General features: G+C 53.2%; 1 long non-coding RNA gene across 1 annotated transcript; it reads left to right on the top strand.

The window, feature by feature from the left end:
- Positions 1–5,338: 5,338 nt before the first annotated feature.
- Positions 5,339–6,704, top strand: LOC145714962 (uncharacterized). The gene is made up of 4 exons (XR_014137089.1): positions 5,339–5,376; positions 5,515–5,660; positions 5,766–5,857; positions 6,551–6,704. It is a non-coding gene; the product is annotated as an uncharacterized LOC145714962 (long non-coding RNA).
- Positions 6,705–10,000: the final 3,296 nt, after the last annotated feature.

The raw sequence follows: 10,000 nt of genomic DNA, 5'->3' as shown, positions 1-10,000 counted from the left end.
TACAGCCCTCATGCTGCACACCCGGCAACCCCGGTTGTCCTCCCGTATCCGCAGCACTCCCCGGGGAGCCCTAGGGTCCAGGAGCTGCTAAACCCCCTGCACAACTCTATCTGCTGCCCAGTGGCCTCTTCCACCCCAACACCAGCGTGTGTGGGCCCCAGAGTGCTGTCCCTCGAGAGAGGACACCCTCAGCAATTCAGGAGCCTTCTGACTTCCATGTCTCTGAACCACACATGTCTCTCATTGGTCTGTCGGGATCGTTGTTCTCTGTGCGCAGGAAATGTCTTGCATTGCCTGTGCTCCTCTGTCTCCCTGAGTGACCCTGGTGTGTCCATGACTTTTCCTGGCTTTGCCTTTGCCGACACCTCTCTGGTGATGCCTCCTTGCCTGGCCTATGTGGGCACAGCTGTACCCGTGTAACCACCTTCGTCTCTGCACACCTGTGTGTTGTGTCAGCTGTGGCTCTGGTGGCCTGTCTTGTCTTTGGAGTATGCTTCTGTGCTTGAGTGTGTTTCCCTCTGAATTCAACCCCTTTCTTCCACTGACAGATCCAATTGCTCTCCTGCTGTCAGGTGGAGGGGCTTCTGCATGTTCTGTTATATGTTCCAGGAGCTAGAAATCATTCCGTGCCGGTAGGACCTTCGTCAGAGGATTGGCCATGCACTCACTGCCAGCCAGTTAATGTCCCCAAATGCAGCTGCCTTGCTGTGAGCATTCAGTCACATCTCTATTTTCTGTCCTTCTGTTTTCAAACCCTTTGCATCTGAGGGGCTCAAACATCACTGGCTTGCACATTGCAGAAGCAGGCGTAAATTGTGAAAAGCGGTCCAGCAACGTTTTCCCACTTACTCTTTTGCCACGTGGCATGTTCCTGGCTGGGAGAGACTTCCCCCTGCCAGTGTGTGTCTCATTTCCGTGTGCCTCCTGTGTGTTCTGGTCCCTAATTTGTCCATTACGTCCTCATTGTACTCCCCTCGGGTGCGAGTTTCCTCCATCACTGTGGTGGAAGGTAACCTTTATAACCATATATTGGCTTGAAATTACTGGGCGGATCACCTGTCTGCGTCCGGGGATCTGAAGGAGACCTTGGCTCTTTTGCTCACGGTGCACCCTTTCTATGTGATGAGTCACTTTGGATGAGAAGCTTGCCAGAGGCAAGGGGCCTCAGAGTTGAGCACATTTCCTGGGCATCTGTGAGAACTTCGTTGGTTCCACTCGGAAAGCGTTGACATTCATGGATGTGCACCCTCTGCTTTTGCTTGAATTTGCCGAGGTTTGGGACGTGATTTCTTCCCGCACGTGCTGTGCCTAAATCTCTGCTGTCTCTTTCTGGCAGTCCCGTTTCCTGTCTCCTGCTGGTAAGTACAGGGCTTCCAGCAGCCCTGTGGGGATCGGGTCCTTGTTTTCTTCCCTGCGGTGCCCTCTTCCTCATCCCGAATGACCTCATTGCAGCTTCCTTCTAGTTCAGGGATCGTTTCAGACTGCCCTTAAGGTCCAGGTGGGAGCAGTGCCTTTTGTGCTGAGGGCTGACCACTGTACACCATTCATCTATGTGCAAATAGCACAGGTGAATTTCACCAGGTGAAACTGCACACTGTAGTTGCCCTGTCTTCAGAGTCAGCCCACCTGTCTCCGCCTCGGCTGCCCCTGCTCTCCTTCCTCCTACCCTCTACTTGCCTCCCCCTCTCTTGTCTTCTTCCTGTCCCTCCCTCCCACTTTCCTTCCAGCTCTCTTTGTCTTCGTCTCCCTCCTCTCCATCACTAATGCCTCCCCCTGTCTCAGTCTGTCTTCCTTGTAATAGGTGCCCCTCTGTCTCTTCTTGTCTTGCTCCTCCTCCCTGTCTCTCCCGCCAATCTCCATGGGACTCTCCCTCTCCAGGCCGGTCTTCCCCTCCACTCATCCTTCCTTCATCTGCTTGCACGTGTCTCTCTCTCTCCCTCTATAGCTCTGTCTCTCTGTATGTCTCTTTCTCGCTGTCTGTCTCAGTGGACCTTCTGTGTCTGGGTGCATGCTTCTTCAGAATTCTCGTTGGCGCCTGGGAAATGTGAACTGAACTCATCTGCTTTTGTGTGTACTAGTGAAAGCAGGCACCGGGCTTTCTCAGAGACAGACACAGACAAGTTTCCAATTCTTGGTGAAGGGCCCCTAAGTGCCCTGCTTGGTTGGAGTCGTCCTCCTTTTAGTGGAAGGTTAGATTTCAGGACCGGAGCAAGCTGCTAAATCCTACTACCCCATCTCCCTGGCGCTCTGTACGGAGATCAGTAGGGCACCAGTGGCAGATGGGGCTCTGGGGGTTGTTCTTTGCTCTGAATTGCAGTGCAGTGAGGTCTACTGAGCTGTTTTCTTGCAAGGACATGGCGGTGGGGTGGGTCTAGGGTGGGTGTCACTGGTTCTGGGTGGGCACCCACCTTACCGCCGCCCTCAGCCTAACGGCCAAGGAGGAGATACCGTGCGGACGGCCATGTGGCCCCGGTAGGCGTGACACTAAGGACTTCTCCAGGCCTTGCCCCAGCTTCATGAAGAAGGGGCAAGGGACGGAGCAGGCAGTGGCTCACGGCAAGAACGTTCCTGTGCTGAATGCTCTGGTGCCCGTAGTGAGGCCTCTGGAGAAAGGGTGTACAAGCCACCACAGACTGTGCGATACCGGGACCCCGCAATTCAGGCCTGGAAGGTGACAGCGCTGAAGAGGACATGCGGCAAACGGGGGCCACGCTGGCACCTTGGCACTCGCTCCAGAGCCTGGACCGGCCATTGGCGCGCGCTTGCTGGCGGCCAGCACCCTGTCTTGCTGTCTTGCAACTGATTGCTCCCCGAACCTGGCCAGCTGGCCTGCCCTGCCCTGGAACCACTTCGCCCCCAGGCCGCATGCGCACACTCTTCACTGCCTCTGTCTCGGCCCCTCCTCCACAGCAGCCACAGCCAATGCAGAGTCCTCAAATCCCAGAGCCTGTGCGCCTGCGCGCAACTTTGGCGGGCTGCGGCGGGAGGCTTCAGGGAGCTAATGGTCTTGCGGCCAAGGCTCCCCCCACCTGCTGCCATTTTCTGTCCTTGTCCTGAGGCTGCCCTAGCTACACTGGGGCCGGGGCCGAGCGTCATGGCCAGCGTGTCGCGGTCCGGACAAAGCGGAGATTCCCGTCGACCCTGGGCCCTGATCGTCCCGGATGAGAAAGGTGGAGAGTCCCGGCCCCGCGGGAATGCAGGGGCGCTGGACGGCATGGGCTGGCCGCAGTCCCCAGGTTCAGGGGTGGCAAGCGCCCATCCTGTGCAGGAAGCCCAGGCCGGGTGTGAGATACAGGTGGCAAGCCCAGCGGAGGAATTGGTGCTGATATTGGATGACGGAATCGTGGCGGCTGAGGTGGTGATCGGAATGGTGGCGGCTGAGGCGGCTGAGGTGAGGGAGGAGGAAGAGGACGGCGAGGCGACCAAGGCTGAGGTGGCTGGAGAGGAGAATTCTGAGGAAGCCAAGCCAGAAGCAGAGGACATGCACGAGGAGGAGGAGGTGGAAGTTGAGAGACAGCAGCAGGAGGAGATTCAGGAGCAAGAGGAGAAGCGCGAGGCAGATGCAGAGGCGGAGGAGGGGCCCCAGCTCTCACAGCCGCTGCAGCAGCAAGAGCCAGCGCTGCGTCCTGCCTCAGCCCAGGACCCGCTGGCAGCGCTGGAGCGTCTTCAGCTGGAGATCAGCGCTGGGAATGCCCAGGATTCCAGGGCCTTATGGCGGCTGAAGCGCAGGATTCTTCGGAGGCGGTTTTCTCACCTGGATCACAGAAGGTGCGTCATCAAGCACATCCCTGGCTTCTGGGCCCAGGCGGTATCCTTCCTTGTGCTGGTGGGTGATGCCGGGGGCTGTTGTGCAGGAGGGCTGGGCACTGAGAGCAGGGTGCCTCAGGGCGATGGCCCCCAGAGAGGAGAGCTGGGGAATGGTCCCTGGCCCTGGGTTGGTGTGGTCTGGGATCCAGTGTAAGGCCTTGGACAGGGGCGGTTGTTGGGCATGGGGGGACTTGGTGACTGGGTCTGTTTCCTCTAGGTCTCCGCCAACGTTGGCCTGCAGGCTGGTCTCAGATATTACTTGCAGACACGAGCCATGTGTCCCCATGCTACCAGAGCTAGGGTAGCACAAAGCAGCCTTCACTCAGAGCAGATAAGGCAAGGAAATATTTCGCTGCAAAATGGGAGAGTTACACAGGCCGCACACCCACCTTCACATTCACAGGCTGTGCACGTTTCCTAGCAGTTCCTTCAAAAGAGAGCATTTCAGACACACACTCATGACCTTTAGTGGAACCACGCCACGCCCCTTTGCCAGACAGTAGGACGACTGAGACCCACTCCGAATGGGGTACAAGCTGCCTCCTCAGACCCTGACACACACACACACACACACACACACACACACACACACACACACACACAGAGGATTCTCTCCTGGTATCTCCACCCCTGCTTCCCTCTCTGTCCTCAGGCTCCGGCTCGGTCCCACCCATGTCTTTCTCTCCGGACTGGCTGTGTCACTGTGTCTAATCCTTTTCCCTCTTCAGCCCTCCTCGTCCGTGCTTCTCGATCTCTTTCTCCCTCCCACACCCTCTGCTTGCAGCGTAAGTGTGCAGTCGGGTTCCTGTAAGCCATGTTATTCCATCTGGACTCAGGAGGCTGGTGACAACATAGGTCTTCACGGGAATATGCCAAGAAACCCAGCCGTGCGGAGGGGTCAGAGCACATGCCGACATCACAAGCTATGATGGGCTGCTGGCAGCCCACACAGGTCCGATATAGGAAGGAACTGTGAGGCGTGCAGGCAGTGGAGTCTCTCCCTGCTGTGTGCAGACAACGTGGGAGGTACAGGAAGCCAAGGGACTGCCCAGTGTCGATGGGGTCTGATGCATTTGCAGAGGCTGAGGAGTGTGGGGACTAGTGTTTCCTGGTCTTTCTGCACATGCCATGATTTAGTCCCTTGCTCTTAGCCTGGGAGGGTTGGAGGGGGGCTGTGTCTGTTTCCACAGCATCTGAAGGCACAGCTCCTTGACACAGCACAGATTCTGAATCACCCCCAGTTGTTGGCCATGATCGGTGCCCAGGACAAAGATGTGCTCAGCTACGTGGTCGACTTGGAGGTCAGACCGGAGAGGATGTGGCTGGGGGCCGTCCCGTTGGGTGTGGGATTTAGACAGGAGAGGGTGAGGCAAAGGTGCTCACCCTCACAGCCAGGCAAGTAGCTCGGGACCCAGAGGGAGGACACTTGCCCCCTCCTGTCCCATTGCTCACGGCAGGTGGGAGAAGTGGGCCATCCCAAGTACCGCTGCAGAGTGATGTTTTTCTTTGGGGCCAACCCGTACTTCCGGAACCCAGTGATCATTGAGGAGTATCAGCTTAGCTTTGCTGGTAGGGTGTGGGTCCCATCATGGTGTGGGGCAGGGGGATGAGGAGCATGAATCAGGGGCAGGGGGTAGGGGGAGGGGGAGGGGGAAGTGGGTGGGGAGGAGGCCGTCAGGTTGCTCCTCAAATCCTCTCTTCCTGCAGGCTACGGGACATCGCGTTCCACTCCAGTCCAGTGGTTCTGGGATTATGAACGTGGAGCTCCCAGTCGCAGGCATGACCCCACCAGCCTTAACTTGTTCAACTGGCTGTGTGAGCACAGCTGCCCAGGGGCGAACAGGATTGCCGAGGTGGGGCCCCTGAGGCCTTCGTCAGCAGTGGGGATGTGGGTGGCCCCCGGCCAGAGAGGAGAGTGGGCTATGCCCAATGTGGCGCCGGCCTGTGTCCTCTTCCAGATCATCATCGAGGACCTGTGGCCCAATCCCCTGCAGTACTACCTGAGGGAGGAAGGGACCAGAAGACAGTGATCTGACGTGCTCACGTGTCGGTGAGAACCCCAGTATGCGGTGTGTTGACCTGCGTGTTGTATGGGCAAGGGAACGTGGGCCACGCATTGGCTTGCAAATGGAAGGTCCGCCGACACAGGGACACAGGTAGCATGGGGAGAGGGTGGGAGGATGACAGGGGACCTGCAGAGACTCAGCAACAAACACACAGAGGGTCGAAGCCTGCAAACCAAATGCAGTCGTGCTGTGGGCTGGGGCTTTGGAGAGCAACTCGGGAGGAGCAGTGCTTCACCACAAATGCTCCCCGTGGATGTCCGCCCTGTCCCGGGCTTCCCCCTGCTCCTTCAGTCTGGATTTGCCTGCCAGTCTTTGGGTCAGGAGCTGCCGTGTCCCCAGGCGCCACTGTGGTGAGAATCTCGCACTTCCTTCCATGTGCCCCACCACGCCATGTCCTCCCGCAACCCGACAGCCATTCTTAGAACTGGTCCAAGGCCATTGGGGGCTGGAAATGAATCCCTGGGTGAGAAAGCAAGGGGGATCGCAAAAGGGCGAGGCACAAGAGTGACCCCATCTGGGATGTATTTGCAAATATCCCGTATCATTCTTGGTGTCTGTTGCGTGGGGGCGCGTGTGTGCGCGTGTACGCAAATGTGTCTGCGTGTGCCCACATGCGTCAGGTGCTCTGCATCTGTGTGGGCGTGAATCGTGCAGAGCTTCTATCTTTGCCCATGCAGAAACAATGGAGGACGCCACCAGTGCTGGAAGAGATGGGTGGATGAGTCTCCTGTCTTCTACGTGCCCCGGAGAGAATTGAGGAAGAGATAACGTGTGGCAGCCTTGAAGAGTTTCCACGATGTTTATGTGGACACATACAGGAAGCTAAAAACCCTTCTGTTTTTGGTGTGTGTGTGTGTGTGTGTGTGTGTGTATGGGGACCTGAGGAGGGACGATGAGGAAGGGACCTGAGTGTGACTGTCCTGCCGCTGCCCGGGTGATTCTGTGTGTGCAGGAGAGGTGCAGTACTGGGGTGGGGCCGTTGTTGCCATGTGCACAGAGGCCTGCCTTCTTGGGCAGGAAGAGCCTGGAAGGAGGAGGAGGAAGAGACAGACCTGTTATTTGGAGACTTGTTGTATAGGCCAGAGCCGAAAGGCAGGGAAGGGGATTGCACAGTGGGACCAAATTGGTCCATTGGGTCCTGGTACAGTGTGGCCAGGACTCGGGGGGTTTCAGCCAGGACCCTTGATCCCAGAGGGGTGCTGTGTCCTTGGTGAGATAGAATCCAGTCAGCAAAGCCTCCAGTCAGGATCAGAGCTAAGGCCCCGTGTCCCCGGAGAACTCAGGAGTAGGCAGAATTCTCACAGTCGATGCCAGTATACGTTGCTGCTGCCTCCCACACCCGGGGCTCCTTTGACCCCGAGCCCTGTCCTCAGACAGTGGCTCAGGATGGGAGATGTGTCAGGGGGAGGGGCAGGTGTGGGTTGTGGGCAGCAGCGAGGCTTATGAGTGGGATTTCATGCAGAGAGTACGCGTGAGGGCAGAGATCCAGCGTGAGTTCCTGCGAGTGTGTGTGGGCATCTGTGGCAAAAAGGGCCTGAGATCCGGGGTGGTGCTGGCAGTGTGAGCGTGCATATGCTCGTGCGATTGCGTAGCCATGTGTCTCTGTGTGTGCAGGATTGGGTGTGTAAGCCGCCGGAGAGACAAGGAGAGACACAGGGGTCTCTGTGAATGAGGTGCTTATGTGGGACGGTCAGGTGCCAGAATACAAGAGTGCAGTCCCTTCCCTGCTGAGTCCTGACAGTAATCGCTGGGATGGGTGCAATTGTTGCTGGTGGAGCTTTGCCCCATCCCTAGCACAGACCTCTCTGGCAAGCAGCCAACTGCTCTGTAAGGAGTACCCCAGCACTCACGTCTTTGCCAGTGAGGCTCATCCCAGTCCTTTCTAAGCTCCAGGACTTCCTGGGACCTCTGCACAGAATGCTAAGGCTGTACAAGTCCATCGTTCCCTATGTGGCCGAGGCAGCCTTTGTCCAGGCACTCAGGCAAAGGAACACAGGTTGCCGGGACGAGGTGACCTCCCTGAGCGCCTGCTGGTGTTTGCACTTGGGAGTCTTCTCACAAGTCTCACATGGCGTGTTGGACACACGGGTTAAGCCTGTGGACACAGAGGAAGAGCATCACCCGACTCATCACGGCTGATGATGAGAGGGCAGAGGGCACACGGGAGAGGATGGTGTGTTTGTGCCCTTGAAGAGCCCCACCTCCCCACGACCCTCCCCTCTGTTGGCTTGCAATCTGGGCCACCCATCCGTAACCTGAGGTCATTTCAGAAACAGCGAAGTTCACACAAGGGCATCAGTACTAGGACTCCTTCAGGAGTCTTGTGGGTGTGAGTGTGTGATCAAATTGTTTAATCAAAAAATTAGGTATTTTGTTTTGTTTACAATTTTATTTCCAACATTCATTCTCAAAATTGTTATGCTTTAATATATGATTTTTAAAAAACTCCTTCAAAATATGATTTGATATTCGATCTTGCAAAAAAACCTCTTAAATTTTTATTTATTGAAAATTCGATGACAAGTTTGATGTCAATATTTAAAAGTTTCTCAAATTCATTCCATCTGACAATATTGCCATAATTGCTGATATTGTATATGATTTTAAAACGTCTCAACTTATCTTTTTAAAAGTAATTTATTTTGAAAGAGAGAGAGAGAAAGAGAGAGAGAGGGAGGGAGAATACAGAGGAGAGGCACAGAGACGGTGAGATAGAATCTCAAACATAAATTAGAAATCCAAAAGCTCTGAAGAAACAAAAGTCCAGGACCAGATTAATTCTACTATAAACTTAAAGAAATGTTACTCCCTGTTCTTCTCAAAGGAATTCCAACTTCATTCTAGGAGACCAGCATTAACTTTATGTCAAAATCAGAATACTACTCCACTAAGAAAAAGAACTACAAGCCCATATGTTTAATGAACATAGATGCAAACATCCTCAAGAAAATACTTGCATACTGACTCTAATAATACATTATAAAAAAGTATTCACCACAATTGAGGTAGATTTATTCCTAGTTTGCAAGTATAGTCCAATATTCACAAATCAATTAACATGTTACAGTACACCAATAAGATAAAGGAGAAGAACCCCATTATCATTTCAATAGCTGCTGGAAAAGCATTTGAAGAAGTACAACATCCATTCATGATAAACACCCTCCGCAAATTAGATTTAGAGGAAAAATACCTCAACATAATAAAGGCCATCTATGAAAAACTCATAGCTAAAATCTTTTTTAATGGGGAAAACCTGAAAGCTTTTCCCGTAAGCTTAGGAAGAAGACAAGGATATCCACTCCCACCACTTTTTTATTCAGCACAGTACTAGAACTCCTAGCCACAGCAATTAGACACCAAAAAGAAGTAAAAGGCGATGGAATCAATAAAGAAGAAGAAAAATGTTCTCGATTTATAGAGGACATGATACTCTGCTGTAGGAAACCTGAAAGATTCCACGGACAAAACTGTGAGAACTGAAGAACGAATTCAGTAAAGTCATAGGATGCAATCAACACAAAGAAACCTGTTGCATTTCTATACACTAATAATGAAGCCGCAGAAAGACAAATTAAGAAAACAATCCCATTTATAATTGGACCAAAAAAATAAGATATCTAGGGGTAAACTTATACAAAGAGGTGAATAACCCATACTCTGAAACCTATTAAATAAGGTTGAAAGAAACTGAAGTCAACACAAAGAAATGGATAATTCCATGCTCATGGATTGAAAGGGCAAATAATGTTAAAATGTCTATGTTACCAAAGCGATCTACATATTTAATGTAACCCCAATGAAAACACCAACGGCATTTCTCACAGAACTAGAACGAACAGTCCTAAACTTTATATGGGACCACCAAGGAACCTGAAGAGCAAAGCAATCTTAAACAAACAAACAGACAGACCGACAGACAGACAGACAAACACTGGAGGCATCACAAACTCCAGATATCAAGTTATACTACAAAGCTGTAGTTATCAAAACTGCATGGTACTGGCACAAATTGGAACGTAGACCAATGGAACAGATAGAATACCTAGAAATAAACCCACAACTATCTGGTCTATTAATCTTTGACAGAGCAAGAAAGCATATAAAATGGGAAAAAGGTATTCTCT

This window comes from Panthera onca, chromosome Y, assembly GCF_046562875.1.
Source record: "Panthera onca isolate mPanOnc1 chromosome Y, mPanOnc1 haplotype 2, whole genome shotgun sequence".
NCBI classification, from domain to species: domain Eukaryota; kingdom Metazoa; phylum Chordata; class Mammalia; order Carnivora; family Felidae; genus Panthera; species Panthera onca.
This window is presented reverse-complemented; position numbering and strand designations above follow the sequence as displayed.